The 21,813-nt window shown below is 43.5% G+C and overlaps 1 protein-coding gene across 1 annotated transcript in view; it reads left to right on the forward strand.

Moving 5' to 3' along the window:
* The window catches only part of LOC146716593 (uncharacterized), a 304,253-nt gene that overhangs the window by 196,863 nt on the left and 85,577 nt on the right, over positions 1–21,813 (forward strand). The gene's annotated exons all lie outside the window — the stretch shown is intronic.

The raw sequence follows: 21,813 nt of genomic DNA on the forward strand, positions 1-21,813 counted from the left end.
ATCCATGTTTTGATTGATGATTTTCTGGAGTTAAATGTGAACCGAAGCATATTTTGGGTGTTATATGCTATTAAATACTTTTTAATTTATTTAAAAGTATTTAATAGCATATAACACCCAAAACATGCTGGGTGTGGAAATAAGAAAATCAGAATTTCCTCTGTTTGAGTCACAGTAACTTTGACATAGTAACATTTGCAGTAAGTCCTAAATGTTCACCTTTAAAATCCCTCCCTCTGTTCATTTTGCCCACATCATGTTTCAGTGGTTGGCCTCAGGTTCTTCAGCTTCCTGACAGTCTGAAGTCAGCTGACAGAGTTTCACCTGCTAAATACACAGAAAATCTTGTTAAAGCCGCACAGTTTGCCCAACAGTAATATTCCCATTAAGCCCTTTCTAAACACTTTATAACAATGTGTCATCACTAAATTATAAACTTCTTCTCCAGATCTGCACGACTGCACTTAGTCACAGACTTTATTTAATTGTCCTGCGGCTGCTATCATATATTTTACCAAACAGTTCTTCTCACACAGTCACAGATATATTTCTCTCAATGCAAACTTCACTCATGTCTCAGACAGGAAACTTGAGTTTTTCTTTTTTTTCTGTCCCCACTCATTCAACTAATTTGCATATTGAGTCACATCTCGAGAAGTTGCCCTGACAACAGAAATGCATATTCAAAACATTGCTGCATAATTCAATTATTATTCTTTTATTTTTATTTCTACAGTCGTCACTTCTTTTGCTCAATCAGCTGGAAACCACTTCTAATTCACTATTTTAAACCTGCTTTAAGCTTCTAATCACTGGTTGGTCCTCCCAGTCTCTTTTTCCTTGTCACAAAAGTCGCTCTATTGTCCTGCAACTTCCTGAGTTATTCCTCAGCTTCAGCCTTTAAGTGTGTTAAATCTACACCATTCAGCATTTATGTCATGTATTCACATTCATGAGTGTAAGCATGTCTTCATTGCGTGTATGTTGTGTGTTCATATTAATATTGAGTGTAAGCTGGTCTTCATTGCGTGTATGTTGTGTGTTCATATTAATATTGAGTGTAAGCTGGTCTTCATTGCGTGTATGTTGTGTGTTCATATTAATATTGAGTGTAAGCTGGTCTTCGTTGCCTCGATGTGTTTTTATAATCAGATTTAATTCCTGCATCTTTGCGCTGAACTGTGGATTCAAACTGTCTCACTTCTGATTCTCTCCAAAAACAATTTCACATGTGACAATTTCTACATGTGTGTTTTCTATTTTTCTATTCATTTATGTATTATTAGTTCATTTATTTCTTTATCTCTCTCTCTCTCTTACTTTTTTTATTTACCTTTCTGTTGCGATGCTCTGGATGTTTCTAAACCCCACAAATGCAGTCTCACTGTTCAACCCAATTTTCCTATGCTGGCATCCTGGCAGCTGCACGCTTGACTTTTCTCAGTTCATGGGCAGTTATTTTGCGCCTTGGTTTTTCCACACGCTTCTTGCGACCCTGTTGACTATTTTGAATGAAACGCTTGATTGTTCGATGATCACGCTTCAGAAGCTTTGCAATTTTGAGACTGCTGCATCCCTCTGCAAGATATCTCACTATTTTTGACTTTTCTGAGCCTGTCAAGTCCTTCTTTTGACCCATTTTGCCAAAGGAAAGGACGTTGCCTAATAATTATGCACACCTGATATAGGGTGTTGATGTCATTAGACCACACCCCTTCTCATTACAGAGATGCACGTCACCTAATATGCTTAATTGGTAGTAGGCTTTCGAGCCTATACAGCTTGGAGTAAGACAACATGCATGAAGAGGATGATGTGGACAAAATACTCATTTGCCTAATAATTCTGCTCTCCCTGTAGACTTTTGTCTTATCGCCTTAACCTCCATGGTCTCAAATTCTTTAAGGATATAATTTCTTTTAACCGGATTAGGGCAAATTTCATTTATCAAAATATTCCTGATCACTTTGTTTGTAAACCTGCTGTCACCAAATTCAACTCCAGCTATGCAGAGCTGCCTCAGTCCAGGAGAAATTTTAGAGTGCACAATATCTTCTTTTATCATTGATCTCAAAGGGACTGGGATGGCTTTCACTGGGGATTTATATCTCTTAGCAGTACATCTTACATCAAATTTCTCACAAAACGTCTCATGTTTTAGTAAGACCCCATTATCATCCATAAAATGAGCTACAGCCCAAATCCCTTTAGATCTCCATTCATCCACGTACACAGATTTCCTACACAAACGGATATACCTGTTGTTCCATATAGGGGTGTTGTGAGGAGTAAAGCTATGTTTATAGATTAATTTCCAGTAGAGACGGACCTGCTGATGGAAAGCTGAGAGTTTAACAGGTAACGAACTGCAATCAAAGTCACAACGTAACAAAAAGTCTATTCCACCCATTTTGCCAAAAATCACATTGGGAATAATGTTCCAAAAGGAATTTTTGTTCCTAATGAAAGATCTTAACCATTTCAATTTTAGTACACCATTCATAACATCAAAGTCAGTGGCATTAGCCCCACCCTCTTCATAATTCTTAATCACATCATTTTTCTTTATATAATGACATTTGTTCCTCCATATGAACCTAAAATTAAGAGTATTTATAGATTTAATTAGTTTTGGAGGTATGGGCAGAGAAAAGGCTGGATAGATGAGTCTGGACAGACTGTCCATGTTGGTTAGCAAGATTCTCCCAAACAGAGTTATGTCCCTTTGCAGCCACATGTTTAAAATTGACTTACACTTTTCTATATTGGTACAGATATTCTTATTTTCTGTTGATGTCTTATCCTTGCAAATTACAATGCCCAGATACTTCACCTCTTTTTTGATCTGCATATTATTTATTGCTTGCAGGGGACACTCATGCAGAGCTAGAATTTTGCATTTATTAATATTCAGCTGTAGGCCAGAAGCTTTGGAGAAATGGTTGATCGCCTGCAAGGCTAAAGGAATCTGGTCCTCATTTTTTAGAAACAGGGTGGTATCATCTGCCAGCTGACTGATTATTATCTGTTCACCCATCACAGTTAACCCCTTAATGTGACTGTTTTTAATCAAAATAATTCCTCTGACACAGAAGACCTACATTCCTGGTTTAATTCTTGCTGTCAAAAAATCATGGACTCTGTGGCTCCTTTAAAAACCAGGCAGCTTAAGGCTAAACCTGAGCCTTGGTTTAATGAGAGCAGTCGTGCTGTTAAGAGGGAATGTCGTCGAGCAGAACGGAGGTGGAAAAAGGATAAACTGCATGTATCATTTCAAATTCTCAAAGACTGCTGGCATCGCTACCAGAACACTGTTAAAGAGGCAAAAAGGGAATATTTTGCAAATATTATTTCTTCCAACTGTCATAACCCACGTGTGTTATTTAGGACCATTGACACTGTTCTTAATACTCCTTTGAATGTCTGTTTGGAAGTTTCTCCTGAGATTTGCAATGATTTTCTGAACTTTTTTATTGAAAAGGTTGTCACCATCAGGGCTCTTATCACAGCTCCTGACTCTGACCCCTCTGTCTCTGTCCCTTGCGCTGCTGTTTTCACTCAGTTTGAGCTTGTGACGCTCTCCTCTTTAGAGGATGTGGTTCGCCATATTAAGCCCACAGGTTCCCCACGGGATCCTGTCCCTCCACAATTCTTTAAAGAAATTTTTCCTAGTATACAACAGTATGTCCTTGACATTATTAACAGCAGTCTGTCTTCTGGTGTGGTTCCTGCAAATTTCAAACATGCAGTAGTACAGCCACTGCTTAAGAAACCTGGCCTTGATCACACAGTTTTAGCGAACTATAGGCCTATTTCCAAGCTGCCTTTAGTCTCCAAGGTTTTAGAGAAAATTGTTTTTAGTCAACTGAAAGATTTTCTAGATGAAAATGGAATCTTTGAGGTTTTTCAGTCAGGTTTTAAAACCCTTCACAGCACAGAATCTGCATTACTAAGGGTTTTTAATGACATCCTTCTGGCATGTGATTCTGGTAACCATGTTGTTCTTGTCTTGCTTGACCTAACTGCTGCCTTTGACACAGTAGACCACAATATTTTAATTTCTCGATTACATGATGTAGTGGGTATTGGTGGCACTGCACTCAATTGGTTTAGGTCTTATTTGTCAGATAGAACTTTCTCTGTCAGCCTTCTCGGTTACGAATCGTCTTCTGCTCCTCTGTCATGTGGTGTCCCACAGGGCTCAATTTTAGGGCCACTGCTCTTTTCTCTGTATCTACTGCCTCTGGGTTCTATCCTTAGAAGGCATGGGATCTCATTTCACCGTTATGCCGATGACTGCCAAATTTATTTGACACTAAAACGCAAGGATGCCATCTCCATAAAACCTCTCTTGACATGTCTAGATGACATTAAAGCTTGGTTGGCTCGAAACTTTTTAAATTTTAATAAAAAGAAAACAGAAGTGTTGGTGTTTGGACCCAGTGGTCCCTGTGAGTCCTCCTCTGTTGTTTTAGGATCCCTGGAAGTCTATTTTAAATCTGTTGTTACTGACCTTGGTTTTAAGTTGGACAGTGATTTTAAATTGGACAACCAAATCAGAGCAGTGGTGAAGTCCAGTTTTTATCATTTAAGGCGACTGGCAAGACTAAAATCTTTTCTTTCGAGGCAGCACCTTGAAACAGTGATCCATGCTTTTATTTCTTCCCGCCTGGACTACTGTAACTCACTTTATGTGGGGGTCAGTCAGTCATTGCTCTCACGTCTGCAGCTGGTTCAAAATGCGGCTGCACGACTCCTAACAGGAACTCGAAAAAGAGAGCATATAACCCCCGTGCTGGCCTCTCTGCACTGGCTGCCTGTGTCTTTTAGAGTTAATTTTAAAATTCTTATGTTTGTTTTTAAATGTCTACACAGTCTTGCCCCGCCTTACCTCTCTGAGCTTCTTCATCCCCACATACCCTGTCGGTCTCTCAGGTCAGCTGACCAGCTGCTCCTGGAGGTACCGAGATCCAGGAGGAAGCTCAGAGGGGACAGGGCCTTCTCTATTGTGGCTCCAAAATTATGGAATAATTTGCCCATGCATGTTAGAGAGGCCCCTTCACTGTCCACTTTTAAATCACGTCTTAAAACCCACTTTTATTCCTTGGCTTTTAACCTCAGTGAGACTTAGTTTCTTTTTTAATGCAGTAGTTATTTAATTAATGATTTCACTCTTCTTTTATTTGTTTTTTATTTATATCTCATGTAATTTTATTTTACAGTTCCAATGTACAGCACTTTGTGTCAGCTGTGGTTGTTTTAAAGTGCTTTATAAATAAAGTTGATGATGATGATGATGAAAATAGACAACAGCTCAGCAACCATGATGAACAGAAGTGGTGAGCTGCTACATCCCTGCCTTATCCCTCTATTAACCTCAAACCTTGAACATGTACCATGTTCTAGCAAAACAGAGCTGTTAATGTCATTATATAGCATCTCTATAACATTGATAAATTCCTCTCCAAAACCAAAAGACTGCAGAGTTTTTAATATGAACGTATGTTCAACTGAGTCAAATGCTTTGTAAAAATCCAAGAACAGGATGTACCCTCTCTCTTGGATTAATTCACTGTATTCAAGGAGATCCAAAACCAGCCTAATATTGTTATGAATTAGTCTTCCTTTCAAAAAACCTGATTGTGTTTCACTGATAATGTTTGAGATGCCTTTCTTTAGCCTCTCAGCTACAGCTCCAGACAGGATCTTATAGTCAGTGTTTAGTAAGGTGATGGGTCTTAAATTATCTAAAATTCTTTTATCCTTACCCGATTTAGGGATCAGGGTTATCAGCCCTTGTTTCATGCTCGGCATCACTTCTTTTTTCTCTATCGATTCCTTTAATGCATCAAACAATAAAGTTCTTAGGTCCTTCCAGAAGAATTGATAAAAATTAGTAGTGAGTCCATCTGTCCCTGGGGACTTGTTTAATGCCATTTTCATGACCACCAAATCCAGTTCCTCAATTTTAAGCTCTGAATCACACAGATCTTTGAACGGCTTGTCAATACATGGGATGAGATTATGAATCTTATCAAAGAAACTATCAGAATCAGCTGCTGAATATTCTGAGGAGTACAATTTGGAATAAAAAGTGAAGACTTCCTTTTCAATCTTTCTGAAATCTTTACATTCAGTCCCATTTATCAACAAGCTTGAGATTAGATTTCTCTGCTGTCTGCACTTTTCCAGCTTACTAAAATATGATGAGTTCTTTTCACCTGCCTCAATCCACTTGGCTCTCGATCTTATAAAGGCACCCTGGGCTTTCTCTAGGTAAAGATCGTCTAATTTAGTTTGTAACTCCATCAATTTATTCTTTTCTTGCACGTTTAGTTTTTCTTTACTACAGCACTGAGTTATTTCACGAAGTAAATTACTTTCATATTCCCGTTTTTCCCTGTTCAGTTCTTTGCAGAATTTTATAGTGAATTCTCTGATTTTGAATTTAATAAGTTCCCATTTCTGTATATTACCCACTACTGAGTCATCATTTTTTATATCTGTAATTTTATGTCTAATTTTATCACAATACTTGTCCTTATTTAAAAGGCTGGCATTAAATTTCCAATATCCCCTGCTACTACGTTTCATCCTTGTTGGTTCTAAGACAAGATCAATGAAACAGTGATCAGATAGGGGTGCTTTGGAGATTTTAGATGGTGAAGTACACCTCAAAATGTCATCGCTCACTAACCAATAATCAATTCTTGACCTGCTTTCTCCATTAGGTTTAAACCATGAATAATTCTTAACTCCAGGATTCAAACTTCTCCAAATGTCTGTAAAATTATTATCACTAGAAAAGTTCTCAATAATGTTATTCTGTTGCCTCCTTCCTAAGCGAGGAGGCCATCTGTCCATCCATTCATCTGAGGTCATGTTCCAGTCTCCTCCTATTAGGATGTAATCTGTGGGGTACATAACTTTAAACTCTGAAATAACATTTGTTAGATTTTCCAATAGACGTTTATTTTGACCTTCGTTATTATGTCCATAAAGATTTGTAACAATTAGAAATATACCTTCGCTCTTCAAGCTGCAGTTGACCAATGACCCTCACTATCAGCTTTATATGTTATAATCTCCCCTGGGAACTTATTAAAACAAATCGCCACACCTCCAGATCTGTTAGATCCACGACTGAAAAGAATCTTGTCTCCCCACTGATTAGCCCAAAAGGTAACATCGGCATCCACAGAGTGAGTCTCTTGTAAAAACAGACAGTGACATTTTTGCCCCTTGCAAAATAAAAAAAGTGCCTTTCTCTTAACAATTTCCTTCAAACCCCGAACGTTTAATGAACCAAAAGAAATTTTTGAGTGAACCATAATAAGAGTATGCTAAGAAAATAACTTTTTTTTAAAAAGAAAAGAAAAATATATAAACATGAGTTTAAATTGTAACACTTGTCACCAACTCAGTGACTAATAACCTTTAACTTTAAGTAGAACTCTTTTGTCCCATTAATAATATTCCACTGTATACAGTCTTACATCAAGTCTTTCATTCAACGTCGATGATCCTCCGTCCTTCGATGTATCCATGAGGACCCCGGAAAAAGGCCCGTTTCCCAGCCCGTCTGGCTTGTTCAATTTGCGGCCACAGCCGCCTCCTCTCTTCCCAGTCCTCCCGCGGCAGTACCTCAGCGAAGTGGAAACCGCCGTTCTTACAGACAGCCGAATCTTTGGTGCGACGCCAAATCTCCTCTTTCACGTGTCTCAGAGCAAACAGAATGATGATATGTCGGACCTTGTTCTCAATCTTCTTCCCAACTCTATGCACCACATCCACAGATTCTTCAAGCTTTGATATCATATCAGGTGCGATCTTGCCAAGAATTCCAATAACCAGCGATCTGACACCTTCATCTCTTTTCTCTTCTAATCCTTTAATCCGGAGGCACCACCTCATTTTGTACCTTTCTTGCTCTCACACTCTCTCCTTGAGATCGTAGTTATCTTTGGTCAACTGCTCGTTTCGTCTCTCCAACTCTTTAACCTTTTGTTTACATTCTTTCACCTCCTCCGAGTTGAACTGAACCGCTTTGGCTAGGCTGGCTAGCATCGTACTAGCTTGCTTGCATTGCACACTCAGGTCAGCTAGCTGCTCGTCCACTCTTTTTTCAAGGTTTAGAATTGCTTTCAATATAGTAGCATTGGAGACTTCGTCACTTTCACTTATCTCTGCTGACTTAGCTTTCTTTTCTGCAGGCTTCTTACAAGGTGTAGATCCTAATAACAAACCGTGGGTAACACAGGAAGTCAAAGCTGTCCTCAACATGAAGAAGAAGGCTTTCAGGAGCAAAGTGAAGGAGGAGATGAAGGCAGCACAGCGGGAGGTGAAACGCTGCCTGAGGGAAGCAAAGGACACCTACAGGAGGAAGGTGGAGCAGAAGTTGGAGAGGAACAACATGAGGGAGGTCTGGAATGGTGTGAAAACCATCACAGGCCACAACACCAAGAAAAGCACAGTGGGGGGGACTGTGGAGAAGGCAAACGAACTTAACAACTTCTTCAACAGGTTTGACCAGCCCACAACCCCCCCACCCTCACCTTCACTACAGAGTCCAATCCCCACTCTCCTACCTCCCTCGCTTCCCCCCCTTCCTGACACCATGACACCCCCCTCCTCCAATCCCTCTCTCAGCAGCAAGACATCTCCCCCCCTCCCCTCCTCCCAAACATCTCCCAGTGTCACAGTGGATCAGGTCAGGAGACAACTGAGGAAGCTTCGCCCCAGAAAGGCAGCAGGCCCAGACAAGGTGTGTCCTAGGATGCTAAAGGCGTGTGCTGCTGAACTTGGGGAGCCGCTACAACGAGTCTTCAACCTCAGTCTGCGACTGGGGAGAGTGCCCGCCCTATGGAAGACATCCTGCATCGTCCCAGTCCCCCAAAAGAACCGGCCCAATGAGCTGAATGACTTCCGACCGGTGGCACTGACGTCACATCTTATGAAGACTCTAGAGCGGCTCTTCCTCAACCTCCTCCGACCACAGGTACAACATGCCCAGGACCCACTACAGTTTGCATACAAGGCGGGTGTCGGAGTGGAGGATGCCATCCTGTACCTCCTACACAGAGCCCACTCACACCTGGATGGGGGAAAAGGCACGGTCAGGATCCTGTTTCTTGACTTTTCCAGTGCCTTTAATACCATCCGGCCCTGTATGCTTCAAGAAAAACTGAACAGGATGGAGGTGGACCCCTGCCTGGTGGCTTGGATCTCCGACTACCTCACCGACAGACCACAGTACGTCAGGCTGAAGGACATCACGTCTGACACAGTGGTCAGCAGCACAGGAGCACCACAGGGAACTGTGCTGTCCCCTCTTCTCTTCACCCTGTACACCTCTGACTTCTGCTACAACTCTGAATTATGCCACATTCAGAAGTTTGCAGACGACACAGCCATCATGGGGTGTATCTGGGATGATCAGGAAGAGGAGTACAGAAGTCTGGTGAGGAACTTTGTCGCATGGAGTCACACAAACCACCTGCAACTCAACACCTCAAAGACTAAGGAACTGGTTGTGGACTTCGGGAGGTCTAGAGCAGGTCCACTGCCGGTTCAGATAGAGGGGGAGGAGGTGGAGGTGGTCAACAAGTACAAGTACCTCGGGCTGTGGGTGGACAATAAACTGGACTGGTCATGCAACACAGAGCACCTGTATAAAAAAGCCCAAAGCCGACTGTACTTCCTCAGGAGGCTGAGGTCTTTTAACATCTGCAGGAAGCTCCTGAGGATGTTTTACCAGTCGGTGGTTGCTGGAGTACTTTTCTATGCAGTGGTGTGCTGGGGGAGCAGCACAGCAAAGAAGGACTCATCCAGGCTGGAGAAACTGATCAGGAGGGCTAGCTCTGTGGTCGGCATGAAGCTGGACACTCTGGTGACAGTGGCAGAGAAAAGGACATTAAAGAAACTGATGGGCATTATGGACAATGCCAGACATCCTCTGCACACGGCCATAAACAATCAGAAGAGTCTGTTCAGTGACAGGTTGCTTCTCCCAAAGACAAGAACTAACAGACTTAAAAACTCCTTTGTCCCACACGCCATCAGACTGTTTAACTCCTCCCTGGAGGGGAGAGGGAGGGGAAACAGGAGGACAAAGGAGGGGGGAACAACTAAGCTGTAGTGCCTCTTCACCTCACTGTGCAATACCTTTTGTGCAATACTTTTGTAAATAGTCAACGGTGCAATAGACTCAATACTTGAAATGTGCAATTCACTTGTATTTTTATTTTTATTCCTATTTATTCTATTTATCCCCTTCGTATATTTTATTTATATTGTCTCTGTATTTATTTATATAAAAAAAAAAAAAAACACCCAGCACGCCCCTGTGGGCGGTTTATCCTTCAAGCTCGGGTCCTCTACCAGAGGCCTGGGAGCTTGAGGGTCCTGCGCAGTATCTTAGCTGTTCCCAGGACTGCGCTCTTCTGGACAGAGATCTCCGATGTTATTCCCGGGATCTGCTGGAGCCACTCGCCTAGCTTGGGAGTCACCGCACCTAGTGCTCCGATTACCACGGGGACCACCGTTACCTTCACCCTCCACATCCTCTCGAGCTCTTCTCTGAGCCCTTGGTATTTCTCCAGCTTCTCGTGTTCCTTCTTCCTGATATTGCTGTCATTCGGAACCGCTACATCGATCACTACGGCCGTCTTCTTCTGTTTGTCTACCACCACTATGTCCGGTTGGTTAGCCACCACCATTTTGTCCGTCTGTATCTGGAAGTCCCACAGGATCTTAGCTCGGTCATTCTCCACCACCCTTGGGGGCATCTCCCATTTTGACCTCGGGACTTCCAGGTTATACTCGGCACAGATGTTCCTGTACACTATGCCGGCCACTTGGTTATGGCGTTCCATGTATGCCTTGCCTGCTAGCATCTTGCACCCTGCTGTTATGTGCTGGATTGTCTCTGGGGCATCTTTACACAGCCTGCACCTGGGGTCTTGCCTGGTGTGATAGACCCCAGCCTCTATGGATCTTGTACTCAGAGCTTGTTCTTGTGCTGCCATGATTAGTGCCTCTGTGCTGTCTTTCAGTCCAGCTTTGTCCAGCCACTGGTAGGATTTCTGGATATCAGCCACCTCCTCTATCTGCCGGTGGTACATACCGTGCAGGGGCCTGTCCTTCCATGATGGTTCCTCGTCTCCCTCCTCTTTCTTGGGTTTCTGCTGCCTGAGGTATTCACTGAGCACTCGGTCAGTTGGGGCCATCTTCCCAATGTATTCTTGGATGTTCGTTGTCTCATCCTGGACTGTGGTGCTGACACTCACCAGTCCCCGGCCCCCTTCCTTCCGCTTAGCGTACAGCCTCCGGGTGCTGGACTTGGGGTGAAACCCTCCATGCATGGTAAGGAGCTTTCTTGACTTTATGTCAGTGGCTTCTATCTCCTCCTTTGGCCAGCCTATTACCCCAGCAGGGTACCTGATCACGGGCAGGGCGTACGTGTTGATGGCCCGGATCTTGTTCTTACCATTCAGCTGACTCCTCAGGACTTGCCTGACCCTCTGCAGGTACTTGGTGGTTGCAGCCTTTCTAGCGGCCTCTTCATGGTTCCCATTTGCCTGCGGGATCCCCAGGTACTTGTAACTGTCCTCTATGTCTGCAATGTTGCCTTCTGGTAGTTCAATCCCCTCAGTTCTGACTACCTTCCCTCTCTTTGTTACCATCCGACTACACTTCTCCAGTCCGAACGACATTCCAATGTCATTGCTGTATAGCCTGGTAGTGTGGATCAGTGAATCGATGTCTCGTTCACTCTTGGCATACAGCTTGATGTCATCCATGTACAGGAGGTGGCTGACAACTGCTCCGTTCCGTAGTCGGTATCCGTAGCCAGTCTTGTTAATGATCTCACTGAGGGGGTTCAGGCCTATGCAGAACAGCAGTGGGGACAGAGCATCTCCTTGGTAGATCCCGCACTTGATGGTGACTTGTGCTATGGGCTTGGAGTTGGCCTCTAGTGTTGTACGCCACATCCCCATTGAGTTCCTGATGAAGGCTCTTAGGGTCCCATTGATCTTGTACAATTCTAGGCATTCCAGTATCCAGCTGTGGGGCATTGAGTCATAGGCCTTCTTGTAATCAATCCAGGCAGTGCACAGGTTGGTCAGTCTGGTCTTGCAGTCTCGGCTGATTGTTCTGTCTACCAGTAGCTGGTGTTTTGCGCCTCTGGTATTCTTGCCAATTCCTTTCTGTGTCCCACTCATGTATTGACCCATGTGCCTGTTCATCTTAGCCGATATGATGCCTGACAGGAGCTTCCATGTAGTACTGAGGCAGGTTATTGGTCGGTAGTTGGAGGGGACCGGTCCCTTCTTGGGGTCCTTGGGGATCAGGACCGTCCGACCTTCGGTTAGCCATTCCGGGTGTCTCTCGTTAACTAGCAGCTGGTTCATTTGTGCTGCCAGACGCTCGTGGAGTGCAGTCAGCTTCTTTAGCCAGTAGGCGTGAACCATGTCGGGCCCTGGTGCTGTCCAACTCTTCATACTGGAGACCCTTTCTTGGATATCTGCCACTGTGATGGTTACTGGACCCTGTTCAGGGAGGTCGCTGTGGTCTGCCCTCAGATCCACTAGCCACTGAGCATTGCCGTTATGGGTTGCGTCCTTCTCCCATATGCTCTTCCAGTATTGCTCTGTCTCCAGCCTTGGTGGTGCTGTTCTCTTATTGTTCCCTTGCCACTGAGAGTACACCTTTGCTGGTTCTGTGGAGAACAGCTGGTTTATTCTCCTGCCTTCTATCTCTCTGGTGTACCTTCTCAAGCGGCTGGCCAAGGCTGTGAGTCTTTGCTTGGCAGTTTCCAAGGCCTCAGGTATGGACAGCTTGCTGTATTTCTTATGCACCTTCTTTGTCGCACCTTTCTGCAACTCCGTTAGTTGGCTAACCTCCCTCCGTGCTACTTTGATCTTGGCCTCTAGCCTCCTTCTCCATGGAGGGTACTGCCCCTTGTGGCTGTTCAACTTGTAGCCAAGCATCTCACTGATCACTGCTGCCGTATTGTAGATCAGCTTGTTAGTGTCGGTAATTGTGGTTGTAGGTATTGCCCGTAGTGCTGCATTAACATCATCTAGCAGACCTTCTGAGGGTACTTCACGTAATCTTGGTAACCGGCTACGGGGTATCCAGGTTTCAAGCTTGGCCATTATCCTATTTTTCAGGTCAGTTCCTCTCGCACTCAACGATCCTTCTCCTATCGCACTTGGGGCTATGTACCCAATCTCGGGTGGGGGTGATGATATCTCCCCCCTGACCTGGCGTCCTGACTCCTCCTTGCCGTAGCATTTATGTTGTACCTCGTCAATCTCTAGCTGTGAGAGCAGTCCCTTATATATATATATATATATATATATATATATATATATATATATATGTGTGTGTGTGTGTGTGTATTATATATATATATATATAATATTATGTAACTCTGTAACTTCTGTCAGTGCTGTGCTTTTTTGGAAATCGAATTTCCCAGAGGAACCCACCCGAGGGATTAATAAAGTTCTATCTAATCTAATCTAATCTAATGGAACCGAATCGTTGCCCCGTTCCCTTTTGCTCATCACTGCTACGTCCATTGCTACGTAGTCATAGGGTTGCCAACCGTCCCTTAAAAAACGGAATCGTTTTTTTTGTAGAAACAAAAGTACACGTCCCGTATTGAGCTAATAAGGGACGCACTTTGTCCCGTAATACAGTGAGAATCAAAAGTGGTCTATAAATGTTTATGGAATTAACGCTTTGTTGGAAAACATAATTCCCAGCCCCTCTCCTGCTTTGTGACCAATGAGCTGACAGCACACTTATGACAATTCGAGTATGACAATTCAGATAACCGCTCATCTCATTGGTCGAGGAAAGGTCGCTTGCGGAGAAAATACCGGAAGACAACAGATGACCACAACAAGAAGCATGGCCAACAGGGAAACAAACGCCGACACTGCGGTGCAAGTCTCGGACGACAGTACACCTAAAGCTGGGCAGACACTGTGCGATTTTTTCAGTCACGTTATTCAGCTCCTGCTCAAACTGCACGATTGACTCGCAGTTGGTAGGTCACGATGCAGGGTCTCACACTATACCGCCCGATGCTCTGATGCGACCTGAGTGCTCACACTGTGCCTCCATAAAATGAAGGTTATAACAGAAAATCTGTCGCTCTCTCTGTCTTTCACTCACACAGACACACCACCACCATCAACTTTGCTAAATTGCTAATGAAAAACATGATCAGGCAGCTGTGATTGAGCAGCATGTAAATCCAACTATTTTCACGGTTGTTGTGGTCGTGATAATTTTGTGAGGCCACATCGAAAAGGCTCGGATGAGCTTTCCAAAGTTCTACAAGTTGTGCCTCCATCGCTTGTGTCCACATCACAGCCGTGCTGCTCCGTCTTTTTCACCGACGTTTACGTGTTTGCGCGTGAGCAGTGTGAGCGGCTGTGGTGACACGCTCACGAGCGATTGATGATCGGGAGCTGGTCGTGAGGTGTTAATCGCTTCTCGTTACCCCACGTATACTACACGATGAAGGCCAAAATTGGGCCGATCACCAAATCGGTCGCATGACTCAAAAATTGTCTCAAAATGGGCCAAAAATCGCACAGTGTAAGCCCAGCATTAGAGCAGCAATGTTTGTTCGCTCAGAGAAAGAAAAAAAAGGCTGCAAAAGTACAGGGAGGAATGGGAAAAGGGAAACACCTGGCTGGAAAAGTGCACGATAACACATATAAAGCGCACTGCACTGTGTGCCGGCGCACTTTTTCCATAGGCATGCTTCTAATGGTGGGCACATGAAGAACATGAGGGGCGTGAAAGCTCGGGGAACCCTTAACCAATTTGTTGTCCACCAGGCCACGGCAGAAGCAGATATGGTATGTAAACACTGGTGTGTTTGTTTTTAAACCCTCTGGTTAAGGTTAATATGGGCATGTGCAGTGAATATCAGCGCTATGTGGCCAGAAGTGTGATAATATAATTTATTTTGTGTAATAAACAACTGCAAGGATAGATGATTACAACAAATAGATGACTAATACATAAAAGTAATACATGAATAATGATGATGAGTTATGATGCGTAATCATGGGAACAAGCGGGTTTACAAACAGGAGCAGCTGATTAGCATTAGAAAAGCTGAAATAATACCTCAACTGAAGCCAATTGTACTAAATGCACTAAATGTGCACTGTTACAAGAATATTTTTCGTTCTATTGCTTTCTATTAATTTATATAATTTTAAGTTAAGTAGGACAGAGTTCTTTTAAAGAAAGATTTACTTATATTCTCAAAAGTTAAGCATGACAGGCTTCTGTTTAAGAAAGAGACCTGTTTTACTGTGTTAATGTTGTCATTTTGAGCTAAAAATAAATGGCTAAATGATCATTTGTGTCCCATATGGTCATGTCACAAAGAATATGCATCTGCTTAAATCAAATTCAAGTCAAATGGTTAAAAAATAATTTCACACACAAAAAAAGAGCTACCACACTGGGAAGGGTGAAGACAACTGGGTTGCCCGGCCCTGGCCACGAGGTGTCCCTTATTTATTTTTCAGGGAGATGGCAACCCTACGTAGTCATGATCCGTTCCTTCTCTGCTGTCTTCCTTTCCATCACATGGCGATGTTGTTTCTTGTTTTTTGAGGTCGAGTTTGAATTTAGCAGGTTTAACTATACTTGGGGCAGTCATTTTACTACTTTCGAGTGGAAACAATAACGAACACAAAGTAAATTCTGGGACAAGTTCAACGAGCTCCTAATTCGTGCGACTGCTCAACTCGCCATCTTGCGCCACCGTCTCACTACTAGATGAACTTGTGACACACATCTGCAGTAGAGGCTGAGTGGCTGCTCTCACACCTGGAGCATCCAAATCGACCCACAAACACGCTGAAAGATGCAATGCCATCAATGTGGATTGTCAAGACTGAGAGACCTCTTCCCTCTGACCCCTCCCCAAACCCTCAAACCCTCCTACCCACCTCGACATACAAACTCTGTGTGGCTTCACGTGTTCTGTTGATGTTTACATGATCGAAATAACTTGAACACAAACACAAACAAAGAGGAAGACCGCACCGGAAGGAAACAACTACAAGTCCCAGCATCCTTTGTGTTTAGGGAGCAGCAGTGAAAGTGAAAGTATTGAGCCTCCGTTCAGAGCAGCAGGAGGAGGAAGGTGGAGCTGAGGCAGGTGAGTGTTAACATGAATATGTTTCTTCTTATGACATAAAATAATTCCACGCTGTTCGTGTCTGTGGGTGAAATGTGAGGCCGGTCGGCTCCTCTGAGCGCTGGTTTCCTGTAAGTAGAGAGGAAGTGAGTTTAGCTGAGCCTCCGTTTAGTGTGAGAGAGCAGGAGGAGAGTGAGAGCTGTGCTGAGGCAGGGTGAGTGTTAACACCGCTCTGACATTACTGTGTCTCTGTGGCGGGAACAACAGGCTCCGTCAGTGGAGGCAAAAATAATCAGACTTTGGTTTTTCAAAGGAAACAACTTTATGTCGGAAGTTCCCGCACGCTCATTGGATAACGAGGTGTCAATCTCGAGCTATTAGCCAATGAGCGTGCGGATTCACAGAAAGACCCGCCTTTATCACGGGACTTTAAAAACTACAATGGCGACAGAAACTCCGTGAGTGGAGTTCAGGGTGACGTTATGAAACTGTGACGTTTGAGCCACTTCCCGTTGATCGTGAAACTGATGGTTTCTGGTGTTTGGGTCTGTTTTTCTGTATTTATGCAGATAAAGTGTAAACTCAGATGAATTATACCATCAAATGTTAAAGGAAAATATCAGGATGAGTGTCTGTGAGCTGAGAAGGACGTGAAGCGAGCAGTTTATCCCAGAGCTGAAGCTGCTCTGTGTGCAGAGATGAGCTCAGATTCCTGCTGTGATTGATCAACAGTCACAGAAATGTAGACTTGTAGTTATTACTGCAGTATGGTCACAGCAGATACTGATAAACATGTATTATGAGGATGGATGATCAAGTTTCTCACTCTCTCCTTTAAATCTCAGTTTTTTCTTCTTCACAGTTTATCTGTTAATTTATTAATGAATAACACTGAAAGAGTTTCTGTTATATTTCCCCTTGAACATCAGCTTATTAGGGCGGCATTAGGAAATAGCCCCCCTCCAAAGAATGAATAAATGAATGATGATAATAATAAAATGATTCAAAAGCAGAGCTCAGAGTGGTAGAATGGTCAAACATGGATCCACGGGTGGTTCAACTGCATTTGGTGACGTGACTAAAGCAAATCTTTCAAATAATCCCACCATCAACGGGATGTTGTCTCCTTTACTACGGTTACTTTACTTGGTCACCGTGTGAATTTCTTTGAAATGAACCAAATTCTTTTATTTGTCGGTTGTTGCATATTTAACCTCTACAGTCAGGAAAGGAGGAGATGAGGCCTCAACAATGTTGGGTTGTAGCTGTGCTTCAGGTTAGAGTGAGTGTCCATGGAATAAATGTAAGTCAGGGAACTGGAAACATGACTGTGTTCAAACTTTGTTTACCTTTTTATAATGAGTCTAATCAAAGGTGGACAGAAGTATCTCCACTGTGACTTTTCTGTGTCACCATCAGAGCTTCTGCACAGTGTTTCTGGGGCAGATAACATTGCAGCATTATGGAGACATTATGGAGACAAAAAGAAAAGCGTCTGGACTTCTTTAAGTTAAACTTAAAGAAGTCCAGACGCTTTTCTTGGACTGTTCAGTGTTGAGTCTCATTCACACACTCCCTCAGACTCTTCACACACTGATTTGCTGACATAAACACACTCCTGTGTGCTTTCTTGGCTTAACACACACACTGAGGACCATCTACAGACTGTGAGCTCCGTCTTCTTTGTCTTTGGAGCCGAACTCTGACAAAGTTAGGAACAAAACTTTCTCCAGCGTGTGAACTTTCCTCCTAGACTCAGTCTGAGCAGTCAGACCACATATTTCTAAAGCAGCACATGAAGGTGTGGCTCACACACACACAGGTGAAGGAAACAGCTGCAGTATTAAAAACTGCTCCACTGTCTACAAATATATGAACTGAATGTTTCTTTCAGGCTGTAAAAACCTTATTTATCCTCCATTACAGTCCTGCATTCAGAGCATTACTTCTGTTATATTAGTACATGTATTTTATTCTGATGAACACATGAAACTCTGAGCTGGATTGAATCCATTGAATCAGAGTCCAGGACTCAGACTAAACACACTGAATGTGTCCTGAGCTCGGCCGCTGTTCCACAGTAACTGCTGTCAGAGTCACTGTTACTGAGTTAGCTTAGCTAGCAGAGCAGCTAGCAGTTAGAGTATGAACTCTGTAAGCAGTCAGCTCGGTCCTGGACATGGTTACTGACATAAAGCTGCTCTCTGCAGCCATGTTTGACCTGCTGCTTTGTAGGACTACAGTAATGGAGGATTTGGAGGCTGAACTGGGCTCTGTGACACTTTTTGTAGTGAACTGATGAAAGCTGCGTCTCAGATGGACGTTAGTCCAACACATCAGACACGACCTCTGCAGCTCTCAGTTGATGTGCACATGAATGATTTGTGTTTCCTCTGCAGGTGAAGGTAGAAAGTGTGTGTGAGCTGATGTGAATTGAGCAGCATGGATCAGTGTGAGGACAGAGAGGAGGGAGTCCCTCCCTCTAAAAGCACTCTGTGTGGGGAACATGAGAGCCAGACCAAAGCTCAGAGGTGAGATGACCATCTCTAACTGTCCATGACTCTTCTCCATGTCACAGCTCAGCACTCACATCACTGCTCCATCATTATTCACACTCATACCTCTGTGTGTGTTGTTTTAAAGCCCAGAGCTGTGGGGCGTACCAGGCTCAGCTGGACAAAACCCTAAAACTAATCCAGAACCTGGACCTGAACCCAGCTGTGTTTCCTTAAAGAGCAACGAGTCGAAGGGTGTTGGTGTAAACTTTAACAAAAGACTGTTATGTGACAAAGAGTAAGTACATTATTTTTATGAGATTGTTCATCATGTCTTTAATTTAATATTTCCAGTTTTCCTTCCTGTCTCATGAAGCTGTGACATTTATTGTTTTTCTTTTAGGATCAATAAGAGGCCACAATCTCCTGGACCTGAACCCAGCTGTGTTTCCTTAAAGAGCAACGAGTCGAAGGATTTTGATATAGACTTTAAAGGATGTTCTTCTGCTGCTGAGAGGTAATGTGTGTCTAGATGTTGTTCCTGACTCTGTATTTCTGAATAAATCCTCATGTTTAATATCAGCTCAGCTCTTTTTCACACATTTCTATGTTGGTATGTGAAGCGGTGTGTGTTGGGGTGTTTCCACAAACACAGCAGTCAGAGTGGAAAGAGTGGATGTTGTAGGAGGTGTTTGTGTAGTGAAGAGGCTGAGTGTCTGTAGGACTCCAGCTGCTCCAGCAGGTGTCTCCTTTGTGCTTTGCTTCAAACACAGTGTAGGGAGGAGCTTCCACTCAGGTGTTTCAGGTGTTGCTGGATGGAGGAGGACAAATAGTTTGTCCCTTCAGTGACACTTCAGCAGCTCAATGTTCTGGGAGATGTTTGTCTTTATGAAGGTTTATGGATTCTTGTTCTTACTTTGGTTAAACTGAGCAATACATTTTCCATCTAACATTTAAAGTAAATTTCCAGGTGAATAAAAGATCTGCAGCTGCAGCCTCTGTGATGTTTCACAGTCTGAAAGTAACAAATTCAACCAGAGTTCAAACAAAGGCTTAATATACGTGTGTGTTTGATATAATGCCAACAAGTACAAACAGGTGTTCTTACAGGTCTTAATCACAGAGGTCTGATAAGTCTGGTGACTTTCACACTCAGCAATTTTGCTGCCTTTTATTTTATATTGGCCTTTTTAAAGCCCTTCAAAGTCTCCCACATTCATACAGAGCTTTTAACACCAAACTCCTTTACAGTCCTTCTCCTCTCACACACGATCACACGACTGATTTGTCTGCAGCAGCTGTGTTACTGCTAGTATTTTATTATGTGTGTAATCTCCTCATATTGTTCCTGTGGTTTAGTTTGACTTCCTTCTGCAAACTCAGCTGCTCTGTTGCTGATACACGTCTCCATGAATATGATTGATCAGATGCTGCCAACACCATGTGTTTCATGTGAGCGCTCAGCTGAAACCCTGGGTTGACTTATCGAGTTAATAACAAGCCTCACGTGACTGTGAATGCTAAAGTGAATCCAGATAAAGGAAAGAGACCCTGCTAATGTTGGACTCACTTCTTAGTGTAGATCCCAGGAGGAAGTTCAACATAGCCATTCTTTGTGCTAGCTCGACCAAACCTGAGAGCACAGTGCAGGATAATGATCATCATCTGTCTCTGTCAAGGACATTTAAACTCCACAAATAACAAAAATTATTATATTTGATCATTAAAAATGATGATTAAACAAAGTGTCAAACATACTTAAGTAGAAGGACTGATGTTTGTGTTAAAATACCCTCTTAAAGCTGAAATACTGATTCAACTTTCTCCAAAAGTTGTTTCTGTTCATAGCGTTTAAATGGTAAATGGCCTGTATTTATATAGCGCTTTTACTAGTCCCTAAGGACCCCAAAGCGCTTTACATATCCAGTCATCCACCCACACATTCACACACTGGTGATGGCAAGCTACATTGTAGCCACAGCCACCCTGGGGCGCACTGACAGAGGCGAGGCTGCCGGACACTGGCGCCACCGGGCCCTCTGACCACCACCAGTAGGCAACAGGTGAAGTGTCTTGCCCAAGGACACAACGACCGAGACTGTCCAAGCCGAGGCTCGAACCGGCAACCTTCCGATTACAAGACGAACGCCCAACTCTTGAGCCACGATCGCCCCCCCGTTTAGTGGGAGAAACGTTTTGTCTCTCATCCAGGTGACTCCTTCAGTCTCAGCTGACTGCAGGTTTCAATCTTATAAACAGGACATTTGCATAATGACTGAAACCAGCCCACTGAAGGAACAATGGGCTGGGAGGTCAGTTCCTTAATCTTAATTATGAAAATTCTCATGACCATTGATCAACAACCACTGATCAATGTCCATGAGCACCATTCAGAGAGTTGGGGAATGGCTGCAATCACAGCATTGTAAGATGGTGACAGATGTACCCTTAGGCCCCTCCTCGATTCAGAGATGGTCTTTCTCTTTTCACATAAATGGCCTCCTTGACTCCGCCCTCAAACCAGCGTTCCTCCCTGTCCAGGATGTGTACATCCTCATCATTGAAAGAGTGTCCACTGGCCTGTAGGTGTAAATAGACTGCAGAGTCCTGGCCTGACGAGGAAGCTCTTCTGTGTTGTAGCCAGAGGTTGTTTGGTTTCCTCGATGTATAAATCCTGCCAATCCTCCTGCACTTAACAGCGTACACTATGTTACTCTGTTTGTGTCGGGGGACCCGATCCTTGGGGTGGACCAGTTTTTGGCGCAGCGTGTTTTGGGGTTTAAAAGCCACAGAGACCCGGTGTTTAGAAAAAATCTGTCTCAACTGCTCCGATACTCCAGACACATACGGGATCACTACAGGTTTTGTCTTAGTCAGCGGTTGTCCTTCTCTCCTGGATCGGCTGGAGCTTTCTTTAGGTGCCTTTGCAGCTTTGACAAAAGTCCAGCTGGGACGCTACATCCAGATGAACAGAATCAACTTTTGGAGATTTACTTTCCTGGATGATTGAGAATGGATCAAGACGTTCCTCCTAAAGTGTTATTCATGCTGCTAGGATGGGCTGTGGCAAAGAGAACAGAGAAAATCCAAATCAGAGTTTTTCTCTGAATTAAAAGCAAGGAAACAACAATA

Source organism: Copadichromis virginalis, linkage group LG3 (assembly GCF_057382275.1).
Source record: "Copadichromis virginalis isolate Kocher_CV1m ecotype Utaka linkage group LG3, C_Virginalis_male_GT1.1, whole genome shotgun sequence".
NCBI lineage: Eukaryota > Metazoa > Chordata > Actinopteri > Cichliformes > Cichlidae > Copadichromis > Copadichromis virginalis.